An 11,426-nucleotide genomic window follows, 5' to 3' on the forward strand; every position below is an offset into this window, starting at 1 on the left:
ATAACCCTTCCTAGGTCAGACCACCCTATTATCCATTTCTCCATCACACAGCCAAACAAGCCAAGAGCTCTACCTAACCCACTTCCTCCTGCTGTCTCTAGGAGCTCTCGCAAGCTCACCAGAGACAATATACTACCCTTGATCAACACTCCCTGCCTGCAGGCTCCCTTCGCCTCAAACCACACCTTACTAGTGGATACCTACTCTTCAATCCTCGCTAAAGCAGTGAGCACCCTAGCCCCCCCTAACACCTCACAAAGCGAAGATGGTCAGACATTCCAATTCATGGTTTAACCCTGACCTACTAGAACTACGCACCCTGAAATGACAAGCTCAGTTGACCTGGATAAAAGATCCCACCATCACTGCAAAACAGGACTTTTCCAAAGCATCCAAACAATATAAATCTGCCATAATCACAGCTAAGTCCAACTCCTTCAACACTAGAATCAGCAATGCCAAGTCAGACGCAAAATAATTATTCACCATTTACAGAGAACCTGAGTATCCTGCTGCACCCCGCACAACCATCATTAAAGACTACACTTGGTGTTTTAGCATCCAAGAGGCACTTCTAGGCAAAATTGACACCTTTCATAAGAAGAACCTATCTCAACAGGCACCATTCAACATAGTACCCATTACCTCCAGTAACAACTGCTCACCTCCCTCCCCTACTTCCTCCACCACTAAGTTCTCTTTTAGAGACCTCTCCGAAACGGATGTCGCCAAACTGATTATGAGTCTAAAACCTTCAAAATGTAAAGGCGATATATGCCCTGCACCCCTAGTCAAAGACTGTGCCGACATTCTAACCCCCATTATCACAGCTATCATAAACACCTCATTCGCTCAAAGCACTGTTCCAACCAGCCTCAAAGAAGCCTGGGTACTTCCTCTCTTGAAAAAAACATCCCTTGATCCGGCCATCCCCACTTACTACGGCCAATCACCACTATCCCCTTCCTCCTAAATATTTTGGACCGAGCTGGTTACCTACAAGTTCAGCAGTTCCTGGATGACAATCAAATCCTTGGGATGCATCAATCTAGGTTCCGCCCAAGGTACGCCACAGAATCTGCCCTGCTCGATCAAAAAAATCAATTAGATGAGATCAGGGACAAAGGCAAGTCTGCGCTGCTTCTTCTCCTAGACTTATCTGTGGCATTTGACCTGTTCAACCACCAGTCCTTTGCCACCACCTCACCACCCACGCTCATTTCTCACCCTCAGCCATTGCCTGGATAGCATCTTTCCTTAATGGAAGAGTGATGAGAGTCTTCTCAGAGATCACCAATGCCTCTCCTATCGCCTGTGGTGTGCCAGAAGGATACTGCATCGCCCCTACACCGCACAATATCTTTACCAGGCCCCTTTTCCACATTTAAGATTCACTCGGCATAGTTTACACTAACTATGTCGACGACACACAAATCTTGATCACCCTCTCAGGCAACTACATAGAAGATTCCAACACCCTCAACACAATTTATTCCACAATTCAGACCTGGATGGTAGCCAATCACCTCTATCTCAACAGCGACAAGACAGAAACCCTGATTGTTGTTTCCCCAAGCGCCCTAAAGACCCTCAATAATCAATACTCGGCCTTCACAGTCGACAATTGCTCGATTTCTGTCTCTAATACCGTAAAGACCCTAGGAGTCTACCTAGACGCATCACTCACCATGACCAGACAAGTAAGCGCTATTGCCTCCTCGGCAGCCTACCCTACTAAGGTCCTTAATGCAGCCAGACCCTTCCTCTCTAAGAGGAGTTGCCTAACCATTGCCCAGGCAATCATAGGCTCAAAGATCGATTATTGCAACATCCTATTCAATGGCACTTCTTCCAGAAACTTACTCAAACTTCAAGTAATCTATAACAACGCCCTCTGAGCTGCTCTTAACATCCCAATAAGAGAGCACATCTCGAGAGCTAGAATTGATGCACATTGGCTCCCTATCCAAGAGCGGATCATTTTCAAAACAATCTCCATCACCCCCAAGTGCCTATCCAATACAGCATCACCTTACCTCTCCGAAATAATTGCCAAAGCCCATTCTTCCATATCCATGAGGACACCCTACACAGACAGACTGATTGCACCCAAAGTGAAAAGGTGTAAAGCCAGAGGCTCCGGCTTCCCTTGCTGCCAAGCTCTGGAATAACCTCCTACCCTCCATGAGGGCAGAGAAATCCTACTGCATCTTCCGCAAAGCACTAAAAGCACAGCGTTTTACCTAAATCTGAATTCCCCCTTTCACGCCTATCCCCAGAAACCCTGTTCCGTAGGATTATTGCCACATATTTTTATACCTATGTATGATTCCATATGTTTCCTATGATAACTGCAGTTGGGTCACACCTTTGTCACCCTGTACATGTATAAAAACTATGCCTGTATTACACTAGCTTGTCTAGTACCTTTTACCCGCAATAGCGCCTCAATGCCTACGTGTTGTATGTGTGCTTTACAAATTAAATAAATAAATCATGAGACTGCACATCTTGTAACTCTCAATGGAGAGTGTGCACAATATGACTTTGTGCGACAATCAACCCAGACCATGGGGAGATTAGTGTACTTCAGGGCAGAAATAATAAGATGGTAACACACGGTTTAATAACCATAACATGTGCATGACAGAGTATTTAACTTTTATGTTCACATTTAACAAGTGCAAGAATGCCTTATGGCAGTGGATTCCAAACGCAGGCGCTGCAATGTTTTCTTTGATGACGTCACATGCAAACATACACATGACGTCAGATGCATTTTGTATAAAATTATTTTCCAAGATGGCGCCCGCGTTTGAAAGACACACGGGACACTGTGGATGATTCTTAGAAGGGCATCCCATAACTAACAAGGTAAGTGGGATCTCCTTTCTGCTAGCCAAGCCAACCTAATCTCCCCATTATATATGGGGGAGGTGATTATTCACACAATTACATATGGAAGTAGCGACGGAATAATGTTAACACATGAGATCAGTAGAGCCCAATTGTAATATGTGCAATTTGGTGGCTAACAATAAACATGAGCATTAACATTAACAGTTCAGATATTACTATCAACATATGCAAATTGGGGCAATGTATTAGTATTAGAATGCAATTAAAGATGTTAAATAGGCATTGATACATTCCATGCTGCTTGCAGTTATAACATCAAACTGGAGGGAGAAAATATCCATCAGGAAACCAGAACTATAAGCACGTCACCAGAAATGTGCTGGGGTTAGTCGACTCAGGATCACATTATAATACGTAATTAAGGGTGCCAATAAGTATGTCAAAAAATCTATATAATTTCCTTTCTAGAGCAATCCAAATATCAATAATTGGTGAGTTTCTTGGTCCCATTATCAGGCTAATATCTTAGGTGGGGTTACTAACTGGATTAATATAGAGCAATATAGGTATCAGTCAATTTCTGGACGTGGAGACACAATAAACAATCCAGTACTAATAAAAATAAGGATAACTTGGGACACCTGCATGGGTGCGATATGGGCCTAAACATCTATATATACTTGGCCTATTTATTTTTTCTTTAAAGAAATCTCACCAGTTTCAAACTTTGTATTTTGGGTGCTTCACTGAATCCACATTTGTATGATTTATTACCATCAATTATCAGGTCCTGTACATAGCCAGGGCAAAAGTAGAGGTATTTATTACTCAGTATTTCAAGCTCAGCTCTAATTTTAATTATACGTAGGTTTTTTGGTTGTTTATTTTTGTTTGTCTCCCGATCTTGACCTTGGTATTTATGCACCAATTTCACAATCAATCATGACTCTTTATGACATGTTTTAAGATGGATTTGATATTGATTACCAGCCTTGAGAAAGACCAGTGGTCGAAACATGTGTTGGCTGGATTATGGCTATAAAAATTAAAACTCACCTTTATGAGATCTACTAATTACACTTCATTATTGCTGACATATTGTATTAGGAAAGATGCAATGACATACTCAATATTGAGTGCTAATGTATGAACCACGACAGTGGGCTATTCTAATATTTTCAAATTCTTGTTGAGCGTGGACTGTTGGTTTAACCCAATTCTCCTTCACTCCATACTGGGTCCAGGGTAGGTCCCCAGCCTTACCAACTCTGCAGCACACCAAAATCGACATTATCTGTTGGCCAAGCGCACTCATAAGTGGCTTACCCTACTGGATAATTTCTTTGTACACACACACTTGCTCTCGTGAAGGTGGGAGGGGATGGTATAATGTCAGTCATGGTAGGTACAGTCAATTTGAACCTCAGTATGTCAGACTTGTCTTTTGCAAAATCAGTGGTTTCACAATCATCCAAATATCAGGCTGGTGCCTCTAAAAGTCTGGTAGGAAAGAGGCACAACCGGTCATGTGTTAGGCCTTTGACATGTGGTGCACAGTGCACTGGTGCAGCGTGGTCTCCAGCAGCGGCCACAGTGTGGTGGGCCCACCTGCCCCATGTCCTTGGGGGAGGGGCCTGAGACTTCAGAAAGAAATGATTTATTTTGCGGCACGAGATTGAGGTGCTCAGGCTGCGCGGCGCATGCTAGGAACCAGGAAGCTCTCTGTGGTTCCTATCTGCATGCAGTGCTGGAGCCAGGGGCCTGCTGGAGAGGAGCGGATCTGCCATGGGGTGGAGGAGCAGGGAGAGTGCATGGGTCCCTGCGCACAGTGAGCCGGGGCCAGCGGCAGCTTTCGCAGGCAGGCTGTTTCCTTGGGGTTTTTGGTCGTTTCTATCTAAAATGTAGTCTTGAAGCTTTCAAAATGGTGTCCATGGTATATTACAGTACAAGCTGATTGGCCCTGTGTGTCGATCAGCAGCTGCCCTGCCACCCGAGCACAGGTGCATGGGGGGCCGCTGACGAGCCACGAAACTCACAGAGGTGGGGCATGTCGGGGAGGGGGTCCTATAGACCTATCCTCCCATACATTTCCCCCCTTTCTTTACTTAAGTAACAAATACTGTAACTCACCCAACCTCTGGCGCTCTTTCTCATTCGCACCAGCCTCATCCCATGCTGGTGTGCCTTTTATTGGCATCCAGGCTCTACATACCCCCCAAAGACTCTCCCCCCCTCCTAGCATATTCATCTGGTGTGCAGGTCATATATATACATCCCCCATCTCCTTCCAAGTCCACCCATACCTCTGTATAACATTCCGGTTCGTGGGGCTCCTTTATTGTGGTGTGATATAACCTATCTACTATGTCCCCATCATAGTATAATGGCACCATTCTATATTTTGGCTCTGGGTCCTCACCTGTTTGTACTTGTGCTTCTTGCATGATCTGCGCCACTCCTCTAGTGTTGCTCATTGTCACCATCATCATTGTGCCATTTGGCACCGCATTTGCGCAACATCGAAGACCCAGCTGGCACACGCAAAAAATCAGGAGTAAAAATACCACGATAGGCATCAGCATTTTGACCGTCAGTCCTAGCCATGATGGTACCCAGGAAAAAAGGTTGTCGAACCAGGTGCTGGCGTCTGCTCCTCCTTCATTTTTCATTCGTTCCCCCAGGTTGTGCACCGCCGTGATAACATGTGATAGCGTTCCATTGTCTGCGTCTTCAGAAGGTACGAATGTGCAGCAGGCACTCCCAATTTTTAGGCAAACACCTCCATCCATCGCCGTTAACAGGCATAAGGACATAACTGTTCTGCATGGTCATTAACCGCAGGGCTCTTAGCTCCACCTTGATCACGTTAAACCCTTCTTCAGTGTCGTTGGCCAGCTGGATCATCTCCCAGCGCGTGATCTGGAGCCATTTTGCATTTGCTTGTGCCTGGATGCTCTGGATAAGGGAGGCAAAGAATGTTTCTGCGGAGTTGAACAACCGGTACTTGTCTGGAATCTGTGCTCACAGCTCTGAGGAGGCTTTGGATATGTAGTTGGATGATCTCCGCCGCCTCGATAACACATCTTCTACATTGCCTGTGGATAGGGCATACAATCGTGGTTCTTCTGTTGGCTGCGTTTTTTGTTCCTGATGGGCAACTGGCACTTCTTTCCCTCCATTAATGTGGATCTCCGGGATTACCATCAAAGCCGAATGCAACGTTGCCAGGGAGCATGTGCCCCTCCAGGATTGTGGGAGGTGCAAGTACGCCTGTTTTCCGCAGACCCAGTAAGTGTCCATAAGTGCTGCTGTCCCTTTCTTCATGTCTGGGATAGTGAGTGTCCGGTTGCAGCTCTTATTTACACCCATGAAGTTTTTCCTTTCACCATGGAAACACAGGTCGTATGATATTTCTTTCTGCAATTTGAACAGTTTTTCTATCGCTGTTACCCAGGTCTGTTTCGTGATGTGCTCCTTTTAAACTGGTGTGCAGGTTTTCTCGATCCACTGTAGCTTTTCTGTCGTCAGTCCTCGTAATGCTTCAGCCTTGCACGATATTACTTCATCTTTCCATTTATTGTCCAAAAACAATGTCCCTTTAATCACGAAAAACGGTTCTTTTAAACATATTGCTCCTTTTGTTCTTGAGTAGCAGGTTTTCTCATTCTGCAGCATTTCAACAGATACTTTGTGTGCCTGGAAGGTGTTCTTAATTCTGCACAGAGTGGGATGAAAGAGATACTGGGCATCTGCAAGAGGCAGTTCTTTAGGCAACAGGACTTTGGGTGTACCTGAGGCGTGGGAAATCAGGGAACAGACATAACAACTCTCGTTGGTTGACTGTTTTGCAGTGGAGCTCATGTCTGCGTATCATTTATTTGACTGATGTGGATGTCTAGGGTCTTCTATTGTGTCTAGGCCCAGGCCAGAATATTCGTCATATTTTTTCCTCCCCGCCTCCCTCCTTCCCCTACTGCTTTTAAGGTAGCTTTTCGCTTCTCTTGCAACTTGTGACATCGTCCCAACTTTGCCCGCACCCCCCTTCTCCCATTCATCATATAGAGCCAAAAACCTCTCTGCCATTTCTTCATTCTCCTCCTTCCTCCCCACAGGTGGGCTAGTTTCTGCGGTTGGGGTAACTTCTGGTGTGGGCATTGTGGTATTAGTGTCGTACAACCATGATATGAAAGAAGGGTTACGATCATGTAAACTATAAACATTATATTCGAGACATTTGAGGGTGGAGCTGGGCTTGTAATCGGGCTATTGTTGGTATCATTTAAAGGCTGTGCATGGGTAGGGACTGTATCATAGCCCCATATAAGCTGGAATCTATCCCATATTAAATAGGCCCCCTCTTTAACCATTCTGGTTCCATTCCCCATGCTAGTTCCGTTTCTTCCCCCCTCATTCATCTCGATAGAGTTGAATGACAAAAACCAATAAGTGACAAGACAAAATATCGTGGCAAAAAATAAAACAGCGCACACAAACGGGCCACATTCATATGAATATCTATTCAAGTCAAATCTAGTATTCACATTTCTAACTGCCCTAATATTATTAGTTGCGGGCTGCCCGGTCGTTGCCATGGTTACTCCTATATGTTAAAACATAAAAGTGCATTAAGCATACTCAAACAGTAAAAATCATCCTTTTACTACAGAAGTATGGAAAAAATAGAAGGAGTGAAGGAGGGAGAGAGACATTTGTCATTTACAGTTCAACCTTATTTACATTTTCTGTTTGTTATAGACATCATTTCGCATCAACACATTTTCCTGTTGTCATTCATCAGCCTGTACCCATGTATAACATCGACATTCCTAGTTTTTATTTTCTTTACTAGTGTGACACGTCTGCTGTGCTTTGTACTTCTTCCTCTTGTTCCTCTCTTACACTGTTGTAGGCTTTACATACGTCTGTCAAATGTATCCAATATCTCAGGCCCTTTACTTTTACAGCAGTCGGTGTGCAGTACACCACCTCATATGGGCCATGAAATCTTGGGGCATTCCACCTACGTACGAAGCTCCTCACATATATCATCTCACCTGGCATTAACTGGCCTTGTGGGTTTTCTTTGACAATTTTAACTGCCTCATTTCCTTCTTCTCGTGTGGATGGTGGTGCGAGCTGTCTTGATATTATGCGGGCTGCTCTGGTGCGTTTTGTCAGATAGTCATTAAATTCTTCACCTAGTATTGTGGTGCTTTTGTGGGCATCTGAATGTCTGCGGAGTGGGGAGTGTGCTGTGTGTATGCGCCTTCCAGTCACGATCTCGTTCGGTGACAGATGGTGGTCCTTGCTGGGCTGATTTCTCAGCTCGAACAAGGCCAGTGGCAGACAGTGCACCCAGTTCTTTTTAAGGGAGAAACACAGTTTTGACAACCTCCCCTTCAGGAGGCCGTTGATCTTCTCAACCACGCCATTGTTTTGCGGGTGATAAATCGAGCATAGTTTGTGTTTTATTCCTAACAGAGCTGTAACTTCCTTGAAAAGTTCATTAACAAAATGTGTGCCGTTATCCGAGCGAATCACGTCGCAAATTCCCCAGCGTGGGAAAACCTCCCTCACTAAGAATTTTGCAGCGCATTTGGCATCTGGACGTGCACAGAGCCCTGCTTCGACCCATCTGGAAAATGGACAGACTACCACTATCATGTATCGTGCGCCATTACACCTTTCTCCCATATCTGCATAATCACTATGCAGTTCTCTGAAGGGCCCTACGGGTTTGGGTATTGTTCCTCGCAGTGTCCTTAGGGTCATTCCTGAGTTGTATGTTTGACATGTCATACATTCCATTGCCAGCTTTGATATATGTTCCGGTAGCCCTGGCACAAACCCGTCCTCTTGTATCTCTGCTGCGATATGTTGTTTTGCATTGTGTGCTGGGAAGTGTAGTTGCTGGAATGCTATTTCTAGAAGTTTGATTGGCATTACCACTTTCCCTGTGTTATTCTGATGCCACAAAAGATCTGTTGCTGACTGGCTACACCCTCTCCTTTCCCACAGCCCTTTCTCTTCTTCATTTGCTCCCTCTTGTAGCTCTGGTATTTGTGACACAGGCGTAGTGTTGTAACCATCTGGGAGCTCTTCCTCTACTCGTTGTTGCATTAAGTACTCACAAGTCTGTTCTTTCACTAGATAAGAGGCTTCCTTGGCTGCAGCGTCTGATGCAGCGTTTACCAAAGAGATAACATCTGTGTTGGTAGTATGGGCTTGGCACTTCAATATGGCTACCATGGTGGGCTCTTTCAATGCCTCAATGAGTTCTTTTAGGAGTTCTGCGTGCTGAACTGGTGACCTGTCCGCGCCCCACCTTGCTAATCCGCCGTGTACTATAGTGGTCATATAAGCTGAATCTGTGTAGATGGTGACTGCACACCCTTTTGCTGCATGCAATGCTTATTGGGCCTCATTACGACCCAGGCGGTAAGGGGTTTACGGCAGCGTAAACAGCGCCGACCCTTACCGCCTGAGTACGAGGTCCCTTAGTGCCATGGCGGATTTAACACCTGCTTTTAGCAGGTGTTAAAATCCATGGCGCTAAGGGACCATGGAGTTAATTACGCCACCGTAATTTACAGTGGCGTAATTAACGCCTTCCCTATGGCGCAAAAATGGGAATGGGGAAGGGTAAATGGGGATTGGGGACTTACCGCCCCGCCGGAGTTTACGCCATGGTGGTAAAGTCACGGCCCAGGCGGTAATTTACCGCCTGGGTCGTAATGAGGCCCAATAAGTGCTATGAGTTCTGCTGCTTGAGCTGAGTATTGGGCTGGCAGGCGATGCTGTACTATAACTTCGTACTCCCCTTCTTCCATCCTCAGCTACCCCCACGTGTTTTTCTCCTGTGTCTGGGTTTATTGATGCTGACCTGTCTATGAAGAAAACTTCTCCTTCGTTTAATGCGTTTTCACCTACAACAGTGCTTTCTCCTTCCTCCCCCTTGTAAGTTGTACAGTCGTGTGCATGCATGTCTTCTAATGTGCATGGTTCTGTAATGAATCTTGCAGGATTTACTGTTTTACAACGAACTACGTGGATGTTTTCACTGGATAATATTATCTCATAGGCGGTTGCTCTTTGTGTCGTGAGTGTGCTCTTTGATCTTTCCAGGATAGCGAACAGGGAGTGCTCCACAAATAGTGTTACGGAGCATCCCATCACTATTGTTGCACTCTTCTCAATGGGGAATGCTGCGGCTGCGAGAGATTGCTCGCAAGCGAAGTGTCCTTGCATTACTGCTTCTAGTGGGCCACTGTAGTAGGCTAGAGGCTTGTGCCCTAAGGACGTTTTTTGTGTCAGTACTGCAGTCATGAGGATCCCCTTACAGTGGCAGAACAGGTAAAACTTGCGTTCGTAATCTGGGTTCGCAAGATGGGTGCGCTCAAGATCAATTCTTTGAGTGACGTAAATGCATCACCCAGTTCTGCGGAGCATTGTATTTCTGTGTTTTCTCATTGGGCCTCCTTAAGTGCTTGTAATAATGGTCTCATGTATGCTGCATAATCTAATATCCATGCTCGGCAGTAATTACACATGCCAAGAAATATTTGCATTTCCTTCACTGTGTTTGGCCTTCTGACAGCTGTGATGGCGGCTACTCTGTCTGGTATTATTTTCTTACCATCGTGCGAGATTAATTGTCCCAAATACAACACTTCTCGTTGGCAGTACTGCAGTTTTCCTCTGTCGACCTTGTAGCCTTTATGGGCCAGCAATGTCAAGAGAGCAATGGAGTCTTTTCTGCATTCTTCCTCATTCTTTGCGCAAATGAGTAGATCATCTACGTATTGAATACTTGTGCTTTCTGCTGTCATGTTCCCTAGATCTTCATGTAGGATGCAGTTAAATATGCTGGGGCTTTCACAGTACCCTTGGGGTAACCTGCAATGCTCGTATCTCTTTCCCCCCAATGTGAATGCTGTTGGGTATCTGCACTCTTCGGCCAGTGGGATGGAGAAGAAGGCATTTTTCAAATCCACTACTTGGAAATGTGACACATTGTTTGGAATGCTGCACAGGATGGATGCTGGGTTAGGGACAAAAGGGAATTCCTTTTGGATGATGTCATTGAGGGGGCTTAGGTATTGGATCATCCTCCACGCCCCACCTTTTGCTTTTTTGATTGGGTAATTGCAAGTATTGCATGGCGAATTTGAGGGCACTATCATTCCTTGGGCTAGTAATGCACTGATTGTTTCTTTTATCCCTTCTTCTGCTTCTCGGGACAGGGGGTACTGTTTTACCCTGGTTAAAATAGGTCCAGGTGTGAGTTTTATTTTGACTTGTGTGACTCCATGCAATAATCCCACGTCATGGGGGCCTCTGGTCCACCAATTACTGGGCACTGATTTCATATCATCAAAAAAGGAAGGAGGTGCTCCTACCACGGCCATTAGTTGTACTGGCACTTGGCTTTCATGTATCATGATATCACATGGTATGGATATTTCCATGATTATCTCACTGTCACTTTCTGAGTCTGAAAAAAGGTCTTCATCTGTGTTAGGGAGAATTCTCTTATAAGGCTAATTTCCCAAACCTAGTGAGTCCCC

Source organism: Ambystoma mexicanum, chromosome 8 (genome assembly GCF_040938575.1).
Source record: "Ambystoma mexicanum isolate Mex_15411 chromosome 8, UKY_AmexF1_1, whole genome shotgun sequence".
In the NCBI taxonomy this organism is placed as follows: Eukaryota; Metazoa; Chordata; class Amphibia; order Caudata; family Ambystomatidae; genus Ambystoma; species Ambystoma mexicanum.